General features: G+C 37.3%; 1 protein-coding gene and 1 long non-coding RNA gene across 2 annotated transcripts in view; one reads left to right on the plus strand and one right to left on the minus strand.

Moving 5' to 3' along the window:
* LOC107537343 (uncharacterized) overlaps window positions 1-23,878 on the plus strand; it is a 47,439-nt gene extending 23,561 nt beyond the window's left edge. Inside the window, exons 2-4 of the long non-coding RNA XR_001603224.2 lie at window positions 19,743-19,872; window positions 20,747-20,815; window positions 22,770-23,878. This is a non-coding gene — a long non-coding RNA (uncharacterized LOC107537343). The remainder of the gene's footprint in view (window positions 1-19,742; window positions 19,873-20,746; window positions 20,816-22,769) is intronic.
* AHCYL2 (adenosylhomocysteinase like 2) overlaps window positions 1-24,140 on the minus strand; it is a 146,582-nt gene that overhangs the window by 105,833 nt on the left and 16,609 nt on the right. The gene's annotated exons all lie outside the window — the stretch shown is intronic.

The following is a 24,140-nucleotide window of genomic DNA, read 5'->3' on the forward strand; positions in this document are numbered from 1 at the left end:
GTCAGTTTTGGTAAGTTAGTTTTATTTCTAATTTCTATTATTATTTCTTCTTTAACCTATGAGTTACTTAGAACTGTGCTTTTACATTTCCAAATATATAGTTATTTTGACCTTCTTTTGGTTTAATTTCAATCTTAACTGACTTCGAGAAGAGAACATAGTCTGCATAATACCCATTCATTGGTTTTTGTTAAGACTTGCTTTATAAATTCAGTACGTGTTCAGTTTTTTAAAAAGAAAGTTTATTCTCATCCATTAGGTGCAGGACTCTGCACAGGCCAACCAAATGAACCTTGTTGGTCATTTTGTTCAAATCTTCTCAAATTTTTTTGTTTCACCATCACTTACTAAGAAAGATATGTTGAAATTTCTTGCTTTTGTAGATTTATCAATTTTTCCCTATAATTGTGTTTATATATTTTCTCTCTGTATTCTATGTCTATATTTTATATTCTATCTGTATTCTATTTATATACAGGGGTGGTCAAAAGTAGGTGTATTGTGTCATTGTGCCATTATTTTGAGTTAATAAAGCTATTGTAATAATCATAACCTGCATGTCTTTTCTCATACAAACAACTGTAAACCTACTTTTGCCCACTGCTGTATTTTAAGGCCACACTATTGGATGTATAGTGATTTTTTATTATAGCGTCCTCGTTAATTATTCCTTTTATATTTTTTTGTGATAATTATTAACTCTAATAATGATTTTTGCCTTCAAGTTAATTTTGCCTACTATTACTCCTGCTATACCAGCTTTGTTTTAGAATATGTTTTTCCATACCTTTATTTTAAATCTCTTTAATTCCTTATGTTGTATTAGTTATGCCCCTTATAAACTGCATAAAGCTGGATTACCTTCTACTCAATCTGACAATGTTCTAGTTATCTATTACTGCATAAAAAACTATCCCAAAATTTAGGTCAAACAATGATCATTTTATTATTCTCATGATTCTGTGGGCCAGAAATTCTAGCAGGACAGAGCAGGGACAACATGTCTCTGATCCACAATGTCTGGGACCACAAATAAGATGACGTGAATAGATAAAGATGGCTAGGATTCTCAATAGGAGCTATGTGTCTAGGACCTCAGTTCTTTTCCAGGCAGCGTTTGTTAGAGCTGGACTGTCCGACATGGTTCCTTCACTCACACACATGGCTGACAATTAACTGATGCTGGCTGTTTGCTGGTAGCTCACTGGGGCTATCAACCAGCGCCTACATGGGTCCTCTCCATCTGGCCTGGGCTTCCCACAGCATGGTGGCTGGGTTCTGAGAGTGAGTATTCCAAGAGAGAGAATTCCAAGAGGCACAGGCAGAAGCTGCAAGGCTTCTTATGACCTAGCCTCAGAAGTCCCAAAAAGTCACTCAACTGATCAAGCAGATCACTAAAACCAGCCCAGATTCAAAGGGAAGAGAGAAAAAGACTCCACCTCTGAATGGCAAGAAGGGAAGAAACTGGCGAAGGCCACTTTGAAGATAAGCTACCACATACCACCCCTCTGGTCCCAACAAGTTCCTCCCACATGCAAAATACACTCACCCTCTCCTAAGACCTTCAAAAGTCTCATCTCATTATGGTATCAGCTTGATGTCCAGAATCTTGATATCTAATTCAGGTCCAGGTATGACTGAGGTTCCTCAGATGCAGTTCATCAGGTACTGCTACTGGAGTATAGTTCCTTTTGATCTGAATAAAGAGACAAATTATCTGCTCCCACACACTCAAATACAAACGTGCAACAGTGAGACTGACTCAAGATAACTACAATAGACACTCTCATTCAAAATATGAGGAAAAGAAGGCAGGAACAGGAGACATAAAGCAGTTATTGGTCCATAGAAAATCTCAAATTTAATTAGACACATGTCACCAGTTCCTTGATTATAGCCTAGACCTACTCTCTGAGAGTGATTCCCAAAACCTCTTGGCTCCACTCTCTGAGTCATCATTCCTTTTACATAAGAGATGGTTAAAGTTTACAATGGAGCAGTCTTCTCAGCCTGCTTCTTGCCTGTAGATGATTAGAAGTCCAAAGGCCCATTTCCATTTTTACTGTTTCTGTTCCTTGTAATCCAAGCTAAAGCTGCCCCTGTTAGTACAATTTATTAAAAACCTTCTAGATTTCCTATGAATCTAGTAGAGGGTTTACTCCAGTAGAGAGACAATACCCACCTTCTCTATCCTAACTTCTGTGTGAGCCTACTGTAAGAAAACACCCTTAAGATCCTTAGAAGCCTTACTGTGTAACAGAAAGGGTCTAAGAGGTGTTGTTCCCTTTAGATCTTTGGGAATCTTTTTATCTAGCTGAAGGGTTCTACAAAACACTGCCATCAATCTTTCTGAAGTCTTAACAAAAGAATTTACAATTGCACCCTTGGGATATTTACTTTGAGGCCATGTTATTATATGATTTATTAATTCTACTCTATTATAACCCTCTGAATGAATCTACTATACTTTACTCAACTTTGGATGCACCTCTTTCCCTACCATTCCTACCCCAACATCTAGCTCAGTATCATTATTAAATTTGACACTCAATTATATGAGTGATTTATCAAGATAGGGTTACCCTGATAAAAATATTATGTCCATTACGTTACCTAGATCTCTGTGAGATGACACTTAGTTCAGGGCTCTTCCAAGATTGATTCTTTGGCATTTCCTTTGATTCTGTGAGTTACCCTTTTATCCTTATCATATCCCCCCTGCCCCACCCCTTCCCTTTTTTTCTTAAATCAATTTGCAACCAAAGAAACCTAACCGATAAAGGCTGGAGCAATTTCTAATTGCTCAGCAGACATTTGTTTATTGAGCAAAATAGTGAATAAATGCACTGAAAGCCACTTAAATGTGCAATGAGAAGGAAGAAAAGGACACAAAACCCAAGAACGCACTGAAACAGGGTGATGATACTGATGACACCTATAGTAGGCTGCTGTGCTAATATAATTATCATTTTGGACGACTTTCCCTAATGCTCTGGCTAAAGGCTTTGAAATCATCCTTAACTCCTCTCTTTCTTTGAAACATTAATTAAATTCATTGGCATATCCTGTTTGCTGTACTTTTAAAATACATGCACACCAAAAGGTGGCAGGTTTGATCCCCAGTTGGGGCACGCGCGGGAGGCAACCGATCAATGTTTCTCTCTCTCTCCTTCCTTTCCTCCCTCTAAAAAATCAATAAAATATAAAATCATGTCACTCTGCTCGAAACCTTCCAATGGTTTCCTATCTCACTTAGAGCAAAGGTCAAAGCCTAAAATCCTTAATATGAGCGATTAAAACCATATATAATCTGTTACCTCTGGCCTACTACTCCTACCTACAACTCCCTCTTTCTTATTCTACTCCAGCCACACTGGCCTCCTTGCTGCTCCTTAAAATCAACTAGTATATTCCCGTCTCAGAACCTCTGCACTTACCATGCTCTCTGCCAGAACACTTTCTTCACTCTTTTATAAAAAGCAGCCCCTTCAAGGTCATGCCACTCAACTATTACTCTCTTCCCCTCCTAGTTACTATCATCTATTAAAGTTCTCTCTCTCAGATTCTAGTCACCCTAAATTCCACCATTAACTTGGGTTTATCAAATGAAAGACAAGTGGAAGTTGTTGGGTAGGGCTTCTGGGAAAGTTCTTTTTTGCCTTTTGCCCTTCCTCCTTCTTGCTGGTTACAATTCCGAAATAATGCTTTGAGCTCCACCTTGAACCATGAAAGCATCCATAAGGATGGAAGCAACATACTAAGAATGATGGAGTAAAATGATGGGAGTCTGGGTCCCTAATCTTTGTGGAGCTACCATACCAACCTTGTAATGCTTGTCTCTGTATTTCTTTATATAATGAAATACAGTACATACATTTTGAGGGTTAGAGTTGAATAGAACTAATAAATCATGTATATAACTTACTCAGAATGTAATAAATACCATAAATGCTCTAAAAGATATGAAAGGATGATTTTATGTGAACAAAGATAGCATATTTTGTGAGAAAATAAACCCATGTGCATATAAACCATTGTTATTGGAGGTTACTGTCATATGCACAGTTTTTCCAGGGCACACTGCCCAGGGTTATGTTAATAAGAAAAAGCACAAACTGGATATTGCATAGATAACTAGAATTTCTGCAACACTGGCTGATTTCAACAATGTATACGGGTGGCCCGTGAAGACCTTGGTCTTCAAATTCTTTCATCTTATTTCTAATGATGTTCTCTTCCATTCTACCTCAGCTAACCACTACCAAGGCCACAACCCAGATCCTATTATCACTAGAAGCTGTTCCATCTGCAAAATAGCTAATTTGGGTATCCTGCCCTCTGGCTTTTTTCTAGCTTGCTTGTTTAATTACTCCTATTATGATCTCATGTTGACTTTCGTTCTCTGATCCTTTACTTTCATCTCCTGCCCATTCCCTTTATTCCATTTCCTTCTTATTCATGATTTCTTCTTTTTTTAAAAAATATGTCTTTATTAACTTCAGAGAGAGGAAGGGAGATGGGAGAGAGATAGAAACATCAATGATGGGACAGTCATTGACTGGCTGCCTCCTGCACACCCCCCACTGGGGATTGAGCCCACAACCTGGGCATGTGCCCTGACCAGGAATCGAACCCTGATCACCTGGATCCTAGGTTGATGCTCAACCACTGAGTCATGCTGGCCGGGCTCCATGATTTCTTACCCTTACATTCCATGAATCATCATTTTAATATCATTTTTAACATCCTCTGAGCTCCATACCAGTATATCCAATTTGTCTACTAGTATCTCCATTTAGATGTTCCACAGACACTTCAAATTCAGTATGTCTAAAATTAAGGTATCTTCTCCCACCACCTATTTTACCATCTGTGTTGGTAAATGGCACCACCATCCAACCAAATGTCTCAAACGGCCATACTCTCTTCCATCTCTTTCATTCCTCCCCGCAACAATCAGGACCTGATCTTACTTCTGTAGTAAGATTTCATCTACATGAAATCTTCATACTAAAAAAATTTCATCTACATCTTTCTAAACCTCGTTTGTGCTTCCATATCTGAAACAGATTACTCACCATTCTTTCTCCATAAGGAACTAACTGTTCTTTCTGCTTCTAATCTATTCTCTCCATTCTCTATACTGCATCCAACATAACCTAAAATGCAAATCCAATCATTGCACTCTTCTGTTAGCCAGGAGACATAAAGGAAAGTTTCAGGAACCAAGGCAGCACAAGGGAGTACAGAGACTAAAGCTGCCAGGACATTTGCTGGTCTCTCATTTCTCTGTACACTACTAGCTTCATTCCCTCAGGTTACTTGGAGTCACTAGAAACATGGTCACCAGTAGCTCCAGGCTAATCCCAAAACATAAAGAAATAAAATTTGATACATGTAAATAGATTCTTTATTATTCAAAATAATCACTGCCCCTCCCTGGTGGAAGTTTAGATATTCCTGCTCAGTTGATGTTAGGCTTGGCAATGTGACTTCCTTTAGCCAATGAAACATAAGCAAATGACACATCCCACTTCTGAACAGAAGCTTTCGGAGCAATGGTATGATTCTACCATATCTCATTTCCCTCTACCACAAGGGAAATGTCTCAGATAGGAGCTGCATCTCTAGCCTGGGTCCTGGGGCAGAGCCACAAGATAGATATGCAGGAAAAAATAAACTCCTGTTACTATAAGCCACTGAAACTGGGAGATTGTTTGTTATCACAACATAACCTAGCCCAGTCTGACTTAAATAAGGAGACACTCTGACTGGCCTGGTTTTGATGACATCCCCTGCTTTACACCGTTCAGTGAGCCTTGGTTGGTGTGGCTCAGTTGGCTGGAAGTCATTCAGGGCATGGAAAGGTTGCTGGTTCGATCCCCAGTCAGGGCACATGCCTGGATTGCGGGCTCGATCCCTAGTAGGGGATGTGCAGGAGACAGCCAATCATTGTTTTGCTCTCACATTGATGTTTCTCTTTCCCTCTCCCTTCTCCTCTCTCTAAAAGTCAATAAAAATATTTTTAAAAACTCAAACCTTCAATGATACTCATGTGCCTACTGGAGTCCAAATTCTAGCACAATATAAAGGTCCTACTTTTCTTTCCAGCCTCATCAGCCATACTAGATTATTTTAATATTTCTCAACACACCATATTGGCTTTTACCTTTCATTTATTTGCACATCCTGTTCTTCATAGAACAGGAAGAAACGTTAGTCCTCCAATCCCACCCCAATCCACCCAAAATATCTACACTTCCTTTAAAAATCCACTTAAATAGAATTTCCTCTGTGAAGGCTCATATAAACCTGCCCCATTAAACACAATTGGTTGTTTTTCCTCAGTACACAGGATTTTGAACATCCTCTATTAGCCCTTATCTTGCTATTCTGCAAAAATTTATATGTATCTCTCCAACTATATTGTGACTTCTTTGAGAGAAAACACCATGTCTTATCTTTGGAGCCCAAGAATCTAATGCAGTGCTTGGCACATAATAGAGAATCAATATGAGTTTATAAAAAGTGCTATCATACAGAGTCTTTTTCTAGCATAGTTGGATATAAAAAGATGAGATAGGCCCTTCTATCATGTTAAAATACAGAAAATCTAACATACTCAACTCTTATTTTGCTTCCATTTTCTTTATCAAGAATAATCTTCCAGATTAGAAAGAGCAGAACACAGATTAAGAGGTTAACCTATTAACACAGATTAAGAGGAAACTGAAGCCTGAGATAGAAGAAAAGACAATAAAGGAGCCTCCAGAAGCTTTGTAGTATGTTCAAATGTCTAGAATCATATAAATTACAGCCTAAGACGCGGAGATCTTCATGCTATCTCATGGAAAATAGAAGAGAGGCTAGAAGACCAGAAACAAGAAATTTCAATTTTCTCAATTTTAAGTAAAAAAAAAGGAGACTTGATTCTAGAAACTATAGATTACAAGTTCAAAAAGGATTAGAAGCAAAATTCTTTGTCAGCCTATGGTAGTATAAAGAAGGTGTGTAGAGAGCACCAGAAGCCAAAATGGGTTCAATAAGGGAAAAAAAAAATCATGCTAACCTAATTTTACTTTTGCCAGAATTACAAGACTAAGAGATCAGAGAAATAACATAGAGTGGGTCATACGTAATTTGTTGAAATCAAGAAAAAGGTTTTTTTGTTTGTTTGTTTTTTAAAATATATCTTTATTGAAGGGAGAGGGAGAGAGAGACAGAAACATCAATGATGAGAGTCATTGATCGAGCCCACAACCCGGGCATGTGCCCTGACCGGGAATCGAACCCCGATTGCCTGGATCCTAGGTCAACGCTAAACTGCTGAGCCACGCCCGTCCGGGCAAGAAAAAGTTTCTTATGCTAGTTAGGCAATAGATTGAGAATTGGTTGAACCATACTCAGATTATGATTTTTTATATATTTTTATCTATTTCAGAGAGAGAAAGGGAGAGGGAGAGAGAAACATCAATGATGAAAGTGTCATTGATGAGCTGCCTCCTGCACACCCCTCGCTGGGGATCAAGCCCACAGGCCGGGGCATGTGCCCAGATCAGGAATGAAACCTTGATCTCCTGGGCCATAGACTGATACTCAACCACTGAGCCACACCAGCCAGGCCTCAGATTATTTCTTAAATTTTTATTTATTGATGAGAGAGAGAGAGAGAGAGAGAGACTGATTTGTTGTTTCACTTGTTTATGCATTCATTGGTTGCTTCCTATAATTGCCCTGACCGGAGATTGAGCCCGTAACCTTGGCATATCAGATGATGCTCTAACCAGCTAAGCTACCTGGCCAGGGCCATCCTCAGATTATTAGTCAATGGCTTAATATCAGTCTGGATGGAAGGCTCTCATGTTGTCACAGGGCTCTGTATCTATAAGTGTTATCAACACCTTGAAGATTTAAATGGTAGGTTACAAATTTTGTTGGTGTTAGAAACCTGGGAAGATTAGATAATACCATGGAAGACATAGTATTATAAAAATATCTGAACAGTTAGAAACAATAGCCTGAAAATACAAAATGAAATTTATCAAGAATAAATGTAAATGGATTTATCTAAAAAATGTATACTACTAGTAAGAAATCAATTTTAATATTAGCTGATGTTTAGTTGAGAGTGTAGTTGGCTGTAAGCTCAAGATAAGCCTTTGGTGTGAAATGTCAGCTTAAAAAGCTTGCATAAATTCACTAGCCCTGGCCAGATAGCTCAGTTGGTTAGAGCACCATCCTAATACGCCAAGGTTGATCTCTGGTCAAGGCACATACAAGAAGCAACTGCCCTCGCTGTTTTGGTTCAGTGGTTAGAGTGTCGGCCCTCAGACTGAAGAGTCCCAGGTACAATTCTGGCCAAAGGCAAGTACCTCGGTTGCAGGCTCAATCCCCAGTGCTGGGGTGTGTGTGCACGGAAGGCAACCAATCAATGTGTCTCTCTCACGTCGATGTGTTTTTTTTCCTCTCTCTCTCCCCCTTCCTCTCTCTCTCAAATCAATCAATAAAAAAATTTTAAACTAAAATGCTTGCATAAATTCAGGTAATAAAATAACAGTACAGTGACCTGAACAAAAAAGAAAATTACTACAGATCAGGCAACTCCTGAGAATTATAATTTGGCATATGACCTCTTACAAGTAACACTGACCACAAATAATAGATCCAGGAGAGGACAACCAGGTTGGTGGTAACGGGGCCGACAAACTAAATCATATGAAGAACAAACAACAGAATGATTTCCAGAGAGAGACAACCTGAAGTAGGAAAAGTAACATCAGAGCTGTTTTCAAGTATTTGAACAACTGTTATATTGAAGAGCAGAAATTATGATTTTATACTTATTCCCTGCGCACACAGTTCCAAGTTTTACATATAATAAATGCTCAAGATCAACTCACCTGTTGATGACTAAGCCAACCAAAGACAGTTGACACAAAAATATCCCAACTGGTATGAATGATACCTCAACAGAAGAGTAAGGTTGGAGGAAGAAAACTTAAAAACCAAAGCAAAAGCATTTAAAAGTCTTAACTGAGCGAGCTACTACTTAGTATACCTGAGGCATATTACCTTAAAAATTAGAATTTCTTTCTTGCATCAGGTGATATTCTTGGTGATACAAACAGTGATATTTTAGTCCCTTTTATAAATATTTTCCCATAAAAGAAAGTCATTATTTTCACTCTTCCTTTATAAAGAGAAAACTGAGGATGATGGAAGCTATTTGCTTAGCACCAACAACATGACAATGGTTAACCTTGAATAAGAACCTTAAGCTTTTCACTCACAAGCTCTTGTTAAATCACTTAACTCATTAGGAAGGTAATAAACAAGTACAGCACTCGGCAAGTCAACCCCAGTTTGGTTTCACTCTTATTATTCCCCTCCAGTTATCAAATCGCTAAATCCACAAGGAGTAAACCTCCATTAAAACTCTAAAACATATGGAAAAATTTATTGCTTAAAACTTAAAGGTTAAAACAAAAAATTAAGATTTGAAAAGCAAGGCTTAGTCTTTTTCATGCTGCTTAAAAAGTAGCCTAGGCACTATCAGTTCCACCATAAGCCGAATCTTGGCCAACAGGATATACTAGGCACTCTCCACAGTGTTTCTCGGGAAACCTAAGAGGTTTTCTTTGTGCATCAGAGATTTGGGGCAGGGCTGCAGCCATGTTAGTGGCAAAAGGCAGTGAGAAAAAGGTATGTTAGTAAAGATAAAAGGGATCATTATGTGTATGAAGACAATAAGCACATCTGAGATTAGTTTTGTTTTATAGACATATTAAAACGTAGAGTTAGCTCCTCAGAAAACTAAGGCTGGAGTAGCACGGACTCGATGGTGTCCAAGAAGCAGCTACACCAGGACTGTAAAACAGCAAAATGCTGTAAAAGAACGCCCTAACATGTGCCCAGGCTCTCAACTTCCTTCCCAGTGAGATAATTTACATTACAATGGTTGCCAAGGTTACTTTAATCCCATTACAGCTCCTTTATCCAATTGCTAATCTGAAGTCCCACCTGGGTGGTATAGTTAACAACCAAAAACCTCAATTAAGGATAACTCAAAACTGAGGCTACCCAAAAGTTCATGACCTACAAAAGGAGAGCAGTTCTAACAACAAAAATTGCATAAAGGTAGGAGCTATTTGTTTCCTATAGTCTATATTCTACCCAAGATCTTACTGCTACCTCAGGGAACTCTCTAGGAGTCAGTATTTTTATCTTCTCTAAACAGATATGTTTGTAAGAGAAGCAAGTTAAATAATATAAATTTTATAAAGGGTAATGTATCAAAACAGTGATTACTTTATTCCGAGTATTATTCCCCTTGCTCTAATAAAAAAAAAAGGGACATTACCTAAAAGGACACTGAAAAGTCTCTTACGTTACTAATCACTAAGTATTATCTTCTAAGAATGACAACATATAGTATTAGCAGTACCTAAACCAGGCATAAACAATAAGGCTAGTATATTCTGTGTAAAAGCAACAACCAAACAGAACATTCTGTAACAGAAAAAGCGAAGTTCATAAAAGCAAAAAAAAAAAGCAAGCTTTCAGAACCATGAATACCAAGCATTCACTTTTAGTGTGGTTAAGAAAAAAAAGTTCCAACGATAACTTGTTACCAGGATCTTTCCTCCCAAAGGCAGCAGCGAGGGGAGATGCGGGGATACTGGTGTGCGGGCGCCCTCCTAGCCAGCTTCAAGGATCGCCTCAGCGGAGGGAGGAAGTTTCACATTTACACATTTCCATCCTGCTTATGCTTTTATCCCCACTCCCATCATTCCTCATTTACGCAATTACTGTAACGCTTCATGCGTTCGCGTGTTTTCTTGCAAACTGTGTGTTTTACTTAAATACATTTTAAAAGATACATAAATACTATCGTTACATAGCTCAATCTGCTCCTTTGTTTTGAGTCAGCACCGTTTTTAAGATCCACCGTCCTGCCATGTGCACATCTAGTCCGCTGCTTCAAACTGCGACACGGGTGCTCTGTAGTATAAGCCTACCACAATTCACCTAGCATAGTTGGGGAAAGAGTACAGGCAACCAGACTGTTTTCCACAAGCACAAACAGCACTGTTAGGAGCTCATGTAAGAATCTTTTGGCTGTATACCTAGGAAAACAACTGCTGGATCATGGGGCGCACAGACATATCATCTGCTTAAGTACTACCTCCCAAAACGGTTAGCCCAGTCAACACTTCCACCACCGAGGAACTACTGTAACCGAGCAGCCAGTGCCAGGCACTGGGCACTGGACTGGGCACTCTTTCTGAGATCTTTTTCTCCTATTGCTTTTCTTATCAGCTGTCGCCACATCAGAAATATGAAGGCAAGGACTTCCTCCCTTGCTTTTCCCTGACCATCAAGTTCCCTATTCTCCAACAAGGCCTCCACTGACCATGAATTATGAAAACAAAATCAAACAGCAAATGTTATTTTTAAAAGGTTTGATTCTCAAAAAGTCATTGAGGTACACCTGCTACACAGGACATTAAGAAATTCTTTCTGCATACATTTTATAGTCATTCTTATTCTTTTCTGAGAATACTATAGTCTATCTTCTTTCTACTTTTTGGGAGGCCTTGGAGGAATAGCTCCATCTCTTTGGAATTCTTCTACAATAAGGGGAACTGGATTACAATCACTGTTTTCAGTCTACACTCTGGTACCATACAAGCTCCTCTGAGGTGGTTCAGGAGGATCATCTCAAGACAAAAGGGGTTATCTATCCCTCTTCAATTAGAACAGCACGATACAAAGAACAGCACAACAAAAATTCTTTTTTGTCTTCTCTGAAGAGTTGGTTTGGAGAATCAGTTCTATTTAAGAAAAAGTTTTTCCCACATTACTATTGAGAGTGGTAACAGGTATAACATCTATTGCACTTGGCAATGTTCATAAATTTTAAAAATATACATACCTTTTGTACCAGAAATTCCATTTGTAAGTATTCTACAGACATTCACATATATGTTCAAAATATACATACAAAGATATTGATTACAGCATTGTTTGTAAGGACAAAATACTGAAAATAACTTAAAGAACCATGAATAGCAAACCAGTTACTGTACCTAAGTTATGGTACATCCTTACAGTGGATTATATAGACTTTAAAAACAACAAAGCAGCTCCAAGATATAGTTAAGTGGGGAAAAAGTAAGATGCAGAATGGTGTACGTATTATGTTACGCTTTTGTATATTTTTAAAAGGATATATACACTTGTATATGTATAGGCTACTCCTGAAGGATACATAAGAAACTAAGTATTCTGGTTGCCTCAAAGGAGGGCAATCAAGTAGATAGAGGACAAGAGCTTTATTTTTGCTGTCATCTTTTTATACCTTTTGAATTTTATATTATTGCATTTATAATCTATTAAAATGTTTAATTTATTTAACACTCTAACAACCTATATTATCTTCTAAAGTTCCTTCTAGCCCTCACATTCTGATTATAACATACTGACTTCCAATTAGATAGTACTTCTTTCAAGTAATCAAAAAGAAGAAAGCAGTTAAGGGTAACAAGAAGACAGCTTTCATTTGGCAAAGTGGATATGTCTACATAGGATGATGGTATTAAATTTAATCTTGGCTCCTCCTCCTCCTTTAGAAAGAATTTCCTTCTAACTAGATCTAGCTTTATTTTTAACTCATATCAAACTTCCCTTGAGTTCATCAAGCCTGGTCTATCAAATGAATTACCCTGTCCCTAAGAACCCCAGAAAAAAATTATATTCATGTAAATAACTGATAGCAATATTTATGCAGCTCAAAATTTATTTACATTAAATACTTTTGAACTGCACTGTTTAATAGATAGCCACTAGCCACATGTAGCTAGTGAACACTTGAAATGTGGCTAGTCCAGATTCAAATGTGCAATCAATACATAATACACACCAGATTTTGAAGACTTAGTATGAAAAAAAGTAAAATATCTCAATCTTTATATTAATTACATGTTGAAATATTTTGAATTTATTGGGTTAAATACAATACATTGTTAAAATTAATTTTATTTTTTTTATTATTATTGGAGAGAAAGGGAGAGGAAGAGATAGAAACATGAATGAGAGAGAAACATAGATTGGCTACCTCCTACACACGCCCTATAGGGATTGGGCCGAAACCCAGGTATGTGCCCTGACCAGGAATCGAACCATCAACCTACCTCTTGGTGCACGAGACAACACTCAATCCACTGAGCCACACCGGCCAGGCACTTGTTTCTTTTTACTTTTTTAACATGGCTATTTAAAAATTTAATCCTATTATACTTTCTGATTAAGTGAAAAATGAGCCAGGGCTTAATAAACACTGATGGTTTTATAGTAGTATCCTGCAATAAAGAGATCCAGACAGAAAATTAAGAGACCTGGCCTCTAAATTTTTAAAAATTGCTATTTCTTTGAAAAATATTAAAAATATACCAATCAAATACAAAATAATTCGATGTAAAGAATCTAGGGTTTTTTCCTCATACTTTTAAAAAATGGGCTCTAGTTCCAACAAAATTTCTATTTCTTTAAAAATATTAACAACAATTCAATGTAAAGTATCTAGGTTTTTTCTCATACTTTTTAGGAAAAAAGTAGTAATAGCTTCCCTAAAATTAAATATTATATTAAGAAGTCACTTAGTTTATTCAGTATCAAATAAAATGGGTTTAGTTGGATTAAAAGCTATAAAGAGCTATACAAAGGTGAAAGTATGTTACTGCAGGATAATAATGTAAATTTGCAACATTTATCTTCTTCCTGCCCAGCGCCAGCGCCCAAGGTTGTCCCACTAGTTGCCTCTGTCCTCCGCACATAGCTGCCGTTTTAAGAGCTTTATAACTTTCAAAGCTATTTATTGACTCCCTCCTCCAACTTCCAGTCTGACTCCAGTTCTATTTACAAGATACCTTCATTTAAATGTTATACTAACATTTCAAACACAAGATAGAAAGTGGAACCTGAGTTCTCATTCTGTAATATTTTAACCAAGTGCTCGTATTATGATTTAGTCAAATAAGCATTTTGTTGAAGTTTTATAGAACATAAACTCAAGTTCAATTTTTACCTTATGCTTGATTTGACTAAAGCATAATATTTAAGCAGAAAATATACTATAAACAAACAATAAATTAAGTTTTTTTCCTAATTCTGACATCTTACCCCTATGAGAATTCATGAAATATAAAAACCTAAACAAGTATATTTTTAAACACTTGCATTCTAATCTCTGCTACTTATAACTCTAGAATTATTTATATTCATATACACAGAAAGTGAGATGCTGTGTTGGTAAAATGCAGCATTTGTTTTTTGCGTTTACAGCTGTCTACTGTGGAGCCTTGGACAAGCACTAAGTAAAGTGCTTATGGCATTTAACAAACATTAACTGAATTTTATTTTTCTGGCCTTTCCATTAGTAAGCTATAATTGCTTACCACAGTGCTATTGTAAGAACTGATTCATATTTATAAGTGCTCTAAAGAGAATATTCTTTGATACTCTATTACGTCTTGGAAGGACGCAACCTTCCTAGGGTGCCCTTCCTTTTCTTCCCAAGACTAGGACAGAGCCTCTGGGAGTCTGAGTCCCAAATACCTGTCACTGTCGCTCCTTTAAGCCAAGAGCCCTCCTACTGAGTCTCTTGAGATACATATCTACCATGAACTCTGCTAGTCTTTAAGGAACAATTTTGAAGAAAAGGAGTAAATAAAAATGCAAATTCTACAAAGTAGGTTTTAAGCCCAAAGAGTCCTAATTGGTTTAGCCTGATGCTCTTGAATAAAACCAGGGTTGCTTTAGAATTGCCAAGTATCATCATATCAATATATACTACACACTGTTCTTGTTATTGTCTAGCCAGAGACCCTGAAAACTCTTGGGATCTTTCAAAAGTGCGGTAAGTCAAAGAACCTAACCAAAAATGTTATATACAAGAGCTGAAAAGTTAATACTAAAGCTTCAGTGTGTGTGACTGCATTAGAGGTTATATTCGTTCAAGGGGCAGAGGTAACTGAGCTGGTAATGGAAAAATAAGTATGTTATAAATTAATGGTTCATGACTAGGTCTCAGCTCTGTAATCACAAACATTAAGCATTTTTATGTGCTGGCATTAAATTGTGAAAGATCCATCAACAGCAAGCTAAATACCTACTGAACAAAAATTGGGTCAGCTACCCAAACTGGAGAGATTTCAAGACACTGCCCAAGGGAAGAAGAAAAAACACACACCTCCCTCAGTGATTGCAGGGATACTCAAAAGGTGTAAAAACCATAAAATTTATAAACCACTATAACTCAGAAGACAATGTGACAGGAAAATAATTTAGGATTAACTACAGATAAATGGGTATAATCAAACTGGACATACTTTTGGATATCATCATTATCAAGCTACGTGAGTTATCATTATTGATAGAGCTCAGATCGTGCTACTCCAAAATATGGCACCTTGGCATACTGAAACTTTAAGGTCCTGCTAAGTTTCCCCCAGTTCACTATCCTTAGCTCATATCCTTTTGTCCTATCACATTTTGCCATGACTTTTCACTTTTCATCAAAACTAGTATTAAAACACTCAGGTTTAATCATTTTGGGGGGTGGGGGTTTGAAGGCTCTCATCTCATGTAAAACGTATTAGCCCTGGCCAATGTTGCTCAGTGGTTAGTGCGCTGGCCTGCAGACTAAGTGTCCCGGGTTCAATTCCGGTCAAGGGCACGTACCTATGTTGCAGGCTTGATCCCCGGCCCTGGTCAGGGCTCATGCAGGAGGCAACCAATCGATGTGTCTCTCTCTTCCCCTTACACTCTCTCTGAAAAGGAATGGAAAAATATATCCACAGGTGAGGATTAAAAAAACAAACAAACATACTGAATAACTCTGTATGCTTTCTTTTGTTAATCTGTCTTTTGTCAGTCCAATTCACAGGGGCCCGACCAGAGAGTCAAGGAGAATAGCAGAAAAAAGCATTTTTCCTCTTTTACAATTTTAGTGACTATGAAAGGACGGCTGGGACTGTCCACTTACCCCAGAGACTACAGCAAAAAAATCGTGGGACAACTGACAAAAGCCAGTGAAAGATAAGAAATCTTACCAAAATCAGCCTGCCAGATTTCTGTCTGCGTCTGGTCAAGAGAGGAAGGTGAACTTCTTGTCCCTTCTTTTCAAATTCAGTGTATCAGGAAAAACCATTTGTAAAAATTAGTTCTTTGGATTGTGACTCTTGTGAATTTGGTTTTGGACACCGATTTGTTATTGATCTTCAGCCTCTCAGAAAGTCATTGTTTTCCTGTATCTCTGTCATTTGCGTCTTCTTGTTATCATTGTAATTAGCTAGTTTATTAATATTAATAATAGGAAGAGAGCAAAGGGGAGGCCAGAGATTATAAGCATGGTCATCTGGGCAGCTTCACCAGGAAGCTACAGGGGCACACGCCCCAGGGAACCACCGGTCCGCTCCCTGCAGATCACTGGGGGAAGGGATGGAACAAGGGGAGATGGGCGCATGTGCAGTGAAGTCAGGGTGAGGCAGGGAAGGTGCCTCCTTGTCAGTCTAGCCTGGGGAACAACGGACTGGCCAGGGGTGGGCCCCATCAGAAGCATGTGAAATCTTGATAAGTTAATTGGTTAGTCTGAAGAAGCTCCTAGTTAAAATCCTCAGAGAGTTCCCTCGCTCTTGTTCTCTCTTGCTTCATGACTGGCACTTGCTCCTGCGTTGGTGCATTCTCTCTCCATAGCCATGTGGCTTAGCAGCCGCATGGGCCATGACCATGCAGGCTCCACATGCAGGATGCTGAACTGGACTGAACTTTAATATCGAGCAGAAACTATGGGTAGTAGCCTTTGTTCTGGCCCTGCTGTGGACAAGATTGGACTTCTTCCATGGCAGGACAGAGAGAGGACACTGGAAACCCAGGCGTTTATTTCCACACCAATAAATGTTACTCATCCTCCTATGCAAGTCTCAGGAAATTCTTTTCCTTGCAACATCGCAGAAACTCCACTTCCACCAATAACACTTTTTTTATAAGGAGTTCCTTTATACCACCTATAAAGACAACAAAAGTATTTACTTTCATAGACTACCTTTGGGAGTAATTCTAGATCTGGGGTGGGTCTTCATCTTTTGCACCCTCTTTGATTCTTATGTCCATAGTTAAGCTATAAAAAGGCTTATTGTGTTGAAGTTGCATTGAAGGTGTATCTTTGAAGATTTGGACTTTTATATAAATCTAAAAGGATTCTTAGACAGCATTCATCCTTAACAAATGTTATATTGGTACCTATGAGATATCAGACTGAAGGAAAAGAACACATATAGGCGAATGACTTGGCTGGTCTTGGGGGCTGAGGGGAATTCTCCTAACAAACTTAGGAGGCAAGATCAGATAGAGCAGGCTTGAGATTTATGTTAACACTAATAGCCAGAAAAGTGTTGACAAAGGCCTTTCCATGCTAAGCCCCTGGCAAATATATTTTAGACTCCCACCACAAAGAATTCATTAGACTGTTTTGTACTTTTTTTAAAAAAAAAGAGAAAGAGCCCAGCTGGCGTGGCTCAGCGGTTGAGCATCAATCTATGATCCAGGAGATCAAGGTTCGATTCCTGGTCAGGGCACAAGCCCGGATTGCGGGCTCCATTCCCAGCAGGAGGCGTACAGGAGGCAGCCAATCAATGACTCTCATCATTGATGTTTTCTCTCTCCCTCTCCCTTACTTTCTCTGAAATCAATAATTTCTTTTTTAAAAAAGAAACAAATAATAATTACCCTAGATTTCTGATAAGGAAATATGCCCCTGAATTCCTTCTTAGAGAAAACACATCCTTTCCCTGTGCCTTTGAATTTTCTATCCTTTCTGCTCGAGGACCTGAGAGCCATCTTTTGAAATGCAAACTTTCAAGGAGGCAAACTGCCTCCCAACTAAAAGGAAAAAAAATTAAAGAGGCTTTATGGAACCAAACAGCTACTGTTTCCAGAATCCCTTGCCAAAATTTGGTTCACAGCTTCCACAAGAGTATTTATCAAGGACAAATGAAAATCTTAAAAATCTTCTCCACAAATATTGGTAAAAAAGAAAAAACTTTAGCAATCATTGAACAAGTAAACTTGTTCCATCCACCAGAAACGTACTTGGATTAAAAAATAAGGAAAAGATGAGGATCAACTCTTATATAAATTAGTGAATTGTGTGGCCCTGGCCAGTGTGGCTCCGTTGGTTGGAGTTGTCCTGTGCACCCAAGGATTGCCGGTTCAATTCTGGTCAGAGCATGTGCCCGGGTTGTGGGCCCCGGTGGGGGTAGTCCAGGAGGCAGCTGATCAATGTTTTGCTCTCCCATCGATGTTTCTCTCTCTCCCTTCCTCTCTCTCTAAAAGTCAATAAAAATATTTCAAAAAGAAAAAAATTAGTGACTTGTCTTTTTACGTATTTATAACTACTCACAGCTAAGATTTAGAATGAGAGCTATAAAACTTGTTTATATGTATGTTTTTCTATGTGTCTGCATGTATGTTATGTATATGTAGTATTTTCTACCTCAAGATGGTATTACAAAATTTATCAAATCCTTTAAAGGAGTTCTATTCAAATTGGCTAGAGATAAATGAGTGCTTATATATATTAAGTGCTCCAAAACTCTTAGAAATATAGAAACTAATCCAAATGCTCTTTAGAAGTTCCTGTGTGCTGAGATAATCTTTGATAAAATAAAGACTAGTTTAAAATTTTTGATTTAATAAAAATTTTCAATGTTGTCACCATTAAAAAAAATACAGATATACAGTCTTTTTCTACCTAGCTTTACTAGTCAACAAGCTTATGCTGCCTCTACTAGATGTTTAGGAACTATAAATCCAACCCAAGAACAAATGTACAATGAAAATGAATTTCTTAATGTGTGTCAAGCACAGCAGTAAAAACCAACAACCATATGTTTAACTTTTTAGATTCTTTGCTTCTGATTTTTTTATACTTACCTCTGTATGCAAAGTATGCAAACTAAGAGAAATGTTAGTAATAATAATTCAGATTTGTAAACAAGAAAAAAATCATTTACAATGATCTTTTCTTTAATGTCACATATTTTGTTTAAAGATTCATTTGAAAATTATTCTTAAAATAAGTAAGCATAATTGTTAAAAATAAGTAAATAAAATAGATGTGAGGTAAGTTTTTAAGTGAAATTTTCAACAATAATTATTTTATAATATGTTAACTTAAAAATCTTTTGGATAAATTGAAAACTTAAAGCTATACTAAGTTAAATGATGAATATTCATATGCACTGAATATCTAGATCTAGCTCCAAATAAGATAAAATACTGAAACATTAACTGCTGAATATAAATTTATCTGCTTTTGGCTTAATTTTTATACAAAGTCAAAAGATATTTGGATCTGTTAGTAAACATGTCCCTTACACAGTGAAAAATTGCACTGTGAGGAAACAGCATATACCTATATAAAAAACTGAGATAGTATATTCAAAAAATTTGCTAATCTGCTACAGAATGCTGGTATCTGATAGGCAAGTCACTACTATCTACTTCCTAGCTTCCTCAGTAAAGGAAAGGTTACCAATGTTTAAAAATTATAATGAATATATGTAAATGAAACTACTAGAATAATAAGAGTAAAAAAAAACACACCTCTGTATGCAAAGTATGCAAACAAAGTAAAATGTGTTTTGTTCTGCTCTGTTTCATTTTTTTAATCCTCACCCAAGGACATCCTTAGAAACATCGATGGGTTGCCTTCCATACTTGCTGATTACCGGGAACTGAACCCGGAACCTACGTATGTGCCCTGACTGGGAATCCAAACCACAACCTCAGATGTGCTTTTGATAAGGAAAGGTAAGGGATGAATGATGTGTTTGTTACAGGAAAAGAGTGAAGTTCTGTCTTCAAGTAGAATGACTGGTTATTCCAGCATAAGAAAGATGAACTAAAACTCTAAATGGTATTTTAAAATGTGTAGAAGGTTTGTGGAAAAGAATTTTACACGTGCTCAAACTGCTAAGATTGAAAGGATTTACTTATAAGTTAAAAAAAAATCTTGCTAGGAAACAAAGACTTTGTATCTTATCAAAAAGTTTCCTTTGCATCATGTTGTTTTTATCATGTCTTTAGTTACTTTAAAAACAAAAACTGAGTCTTCCCAGTACTGAAGGAGCTAAAGTTGTTTCTGCTGTTTGTTTTTTACATTTATGTTACTTCTTATATTTGTCTTTAAAATCTTTTATCATCACTTTGGTTAAATGAATAAGTATTGTTTCATAGTAACCTCTGACCCTATTTAATCAAATGTTCATTTTTGACAAAATTCCTAAAATCAAATTCTAAAATGAAGTCTTTTTGACCTTGGACTAACCTGAGATTTCCCAGAGGGCCACTGGAAAAGATCAAAAGATTTGTTCCTTTACATTATAAAGAGAAATGTTAATAATAATAACTCAGTTTATTTGATATATTAAATTGCATGGAAGACACAGTCAAATACAAAGGGTTATATCTTAGTGGGTGAATGTTAATATAGGTATTCCAGCAACTGTATGAAGGTTGTAGAAATTTGTCAATACTTTGATTGTCTGATTATTGTTAATATCTTGTATGCCAGAGAAATAAACCAAATTTCCTTATCAAATGAACTCTCATTAGATCTTAGACCTCAGTCGTTTTAGGTCTTGTCATCCATAGATAGTTTCTGTTTTACTCTTATTCTTCTCAGATAACGTCTGAAACTGTCCACCCAAGATCAAGTGGAAGAAGAATTTATTCCATGGGACTGAATGAACTGGTAAGGAGGATTATGATTTTTTTATGGCCTTCTTGTTTGAAACTTTGCTGTTTTTCGAATGTTCTATTTTCCAGCTATAAGGAACTCCTTTCCCTTTTCTTTTAAGCTATCTGTATCTTAACAGCAATTCAATATATTATACCTTGGTAAACAAAAATGAAACATTTATCTTTTCTCCCTGCCTGATCCCTCCAAAAGTTAGAAACTCTTTAAGTGTTCTTATTTGCATGGCAATATAGTTATTTTATTATTTTTTTAATTCTCACCCAAGGATATATTTAGAGAGAGGAAGGGAGAGAGAGAGAAAAAGAAAGAGAGAGAGAACCATTAATTGGTTCCCTCCTATTCATGCCCAACTGGTAGGTGCCTGACCAGGAATCAAACCTGCAACCTTTTGGTGTATGCTCCAACCACCTGGCCAGGGCAGCAATATAGTTATTTTAAAAAGTTCGGTAAGAATCTGTTCGCCTTGCCCTGCCAGTGTGGCTCAGTTGGTTGGGCACTGTCCTATGCACCAAAATGTTGCCGGTTCTATTGCCAGTCAGGGCACATGCCCGGGTTGTAGGCTCGGTCTCAAGTAGGGGGCTTGCAGGAGGCAGCCAATCAATGTTTCTCTCTCATCAATGTTTCTCTCTCTCTCTCCACCCCCCTTCCTCTCGCTCTAAAAATCAATAAAAACATTTTTTAAAACTAGAGAAAAAAATAAAGCAAATTTTAAAAGGCCTGTGTGGTCAGTTATCAATCTTGGTGCACTTATGTAAATAATCAGGCCAACCTTACTCTGGTTATCTTTAATCAACAAGAGGGATAACTGTAAAGAGAAATTTTTACATTTCAATGGAAAACTATAGTACACAGCTGTGGAGTCTCAATTCTAGTTTCCTCAAATACCTGGCTACCATTCTCCAAACTAACATTCCCAATTTTCCCGCACCCTCCTCACTTGATATCACTAACAACTAAAACTACCCTTCCCTTTAAAGCTCTGAAAGCTAAATGGGCAAAACTTGACATACACTTCAAAGAAATCACCACAATAGATCATGCACGGACAACTTTGTGCCTACTGCTGTGTGGGCCACTCAGAAAGGTGACTGGAACAGCTGATGCCATCACCAGAGACATTCAAACTGAAAACACGGAAATTCATCAGACTGCCCCTGCCTCTCCTTACTGCACCATCTGAAGATACTTTGAGCGCAACATCTAGAAATCTTGACTGATTGACCTCTGGACTCAAAAACCTATGTTTATAGTTTGTACTAATCATTAACTTCTGTTTTTTATAGAAATGTCCTTCATTAAATGCCTGATCGCTCACACCATATAGAGGCCTAACTCAGGTTTGTGTCCTACTCCTACTTACACCACTGCCTCCTGAGGCCCAACTATTTAACTAGACCAACCTATTCCCAGGACTGAGAGACTAGTTCAACTCAGTTTCTGGACTGTAAAACTTTCACAGGAAACTTTCTAGGGAAAGTTTCAGATGAGGGAATGATGTGGTTCAGAATACGTAATCCCAAAAACATGGTGCATTGGCACCATATTTTAAGCTAAAGGAATTTGAAAAATGGCAAGTGCATGAAGAACTCTCCAACCTCCTCTTTTCCTCTGAAGCAGGTCAAAAAATCTTCATGTGATAGGTGTTCTACTAATATGTGGAAGAAAAGAGCATTCTTATGTCCAAAGACAAAGGGACCTGACAAGAGGAATCCTAGCAAACAGGCTTGCTAAGTTTTCCCCAGTTTACTACACTTAGCTCATACCATTTTGTCCTATCACATTTTCCCATGGCTTTCCACTCACCACCCTAGTATAAAAACACCCTGGTTTAACCATTTCTTTAGTCTTCATTTCCTTATGAAGGCTCCCGTGTTGTGTAAAACTTATATTAAATAAATTCGTATGCTTTTTCTCTTGTTAATCTGTCTTTTGTCACTCTAATTTACAGGACCCCAGTCAGTGATCCAAGGAGAGTGGCAGGAAAAAGAATTTTTCTTCCTCTACATTATCAAGCAGTATGAGAAAAACAGATGAACAAATTGTGGACTAATGAAGTCATTGAAGCACAAGGACAGAGAATGAGGCTGAGAGCCAAAAACTTCAGCTCAACTCCTGATGAGTAAGTTCTAACAGTCCTCCACGTTAGCAAGGTTCTAGTCAACAAAGCAGAGAGAAAATGGAGACAAGGTCTCAAACGTCAAATATAAATTCTTTATGCAACACCACTCAAGTGAGCTGCTAAAATCAGAATGTATTTATTAACCAATCACAACTACAAATGCTGATTCTTCTTCAAAGAAAAAGATTTAGGAATAAACAATGCCATTTTACTAAAAAGGTATCAACTTTCTATATGATTATTATAAGCATCCCTTTCTGAGAATTGGTTATCTCAAAGCTTTATATTTAATTATTAAAGCAGATTCCTACAAAATTACCCAAATCAGTCACATCTGTCTAGGCCTAAAATCTCTCAGAAATGACATAAAAATAGTTTGACTAATTGGGAGAACCAAAGCACAAATTTGATTCTACCAAACTGTAAAGGAAAAGAGGCTTTCAAAATTTTTAAATGTATATATGTAAGGGAATAATAATAAATTTGGTAATATTTAGCTTAATTACTAAGAGAAAAGTGGAAAATTTTTTCTATTTAAGCTACATCCATACTCTGAAATGCTTTGAGGATTTAGAGAAGAAAAATTCACCCTAAAGCAGAGCCAATTTATACTAATCACTCCTCTTTGCTAAGTATCACAAAACAGACTGATTTGATCATTCTTTCATTCAAAACCCTTACTATCTGCCAGATGCTAACAATACACTGAGTAAGAAACAGTCTCAGCCCTTGTAGTTTACAGTCTAAGGGATAAGGCAGTAATTTGAAATCTCACACACACACACACACACACACACACACACACACACACACACACACCAATCAATGAATCTAAATCCATGTCCCCATCCACAAGAAGAAGAGTGCTACCTGTAGATCTTATGGGAACAGATGAAACAACAGGTTTGGGCTATAAAATGAACTACACCTATGAGCCACAGATGTAGTTTACTTTACACACAAACACATTATTTTACTTTAAAGAGAAAATATCACAGAATCTCTCCCCACAGAAATGAAAACCATAATAAACTTTACAACAGCATCAGGGGATATAAATGCTTCATTTCAGGGGTCACAATATAGATACCCTAGAATTACACAGCAACAGGTGGCCCATAAATTGTCAATTTAGAGTATTGATTAAAAACGGATTCAAAATAGAAACTTAAAGGGTATCAGGTTGCCTGATTCTACAAG

The sequence above is a fragment of the Miniopterus natalensis genome, chromosome 10 (assembly GCF_054644295.1).
Source record: "Miniopterus natalensis isolate mMinNat1 chromosome 10, mMinNat1.hap1, whole genome shotgun sequence".
Taxonomy (NCBI): Eukaryota; Metazoa; Chordata; class Mammalia; order Chiroptera; family Miniopteridae; genus Miniopterus; species Miniopterus natalensis.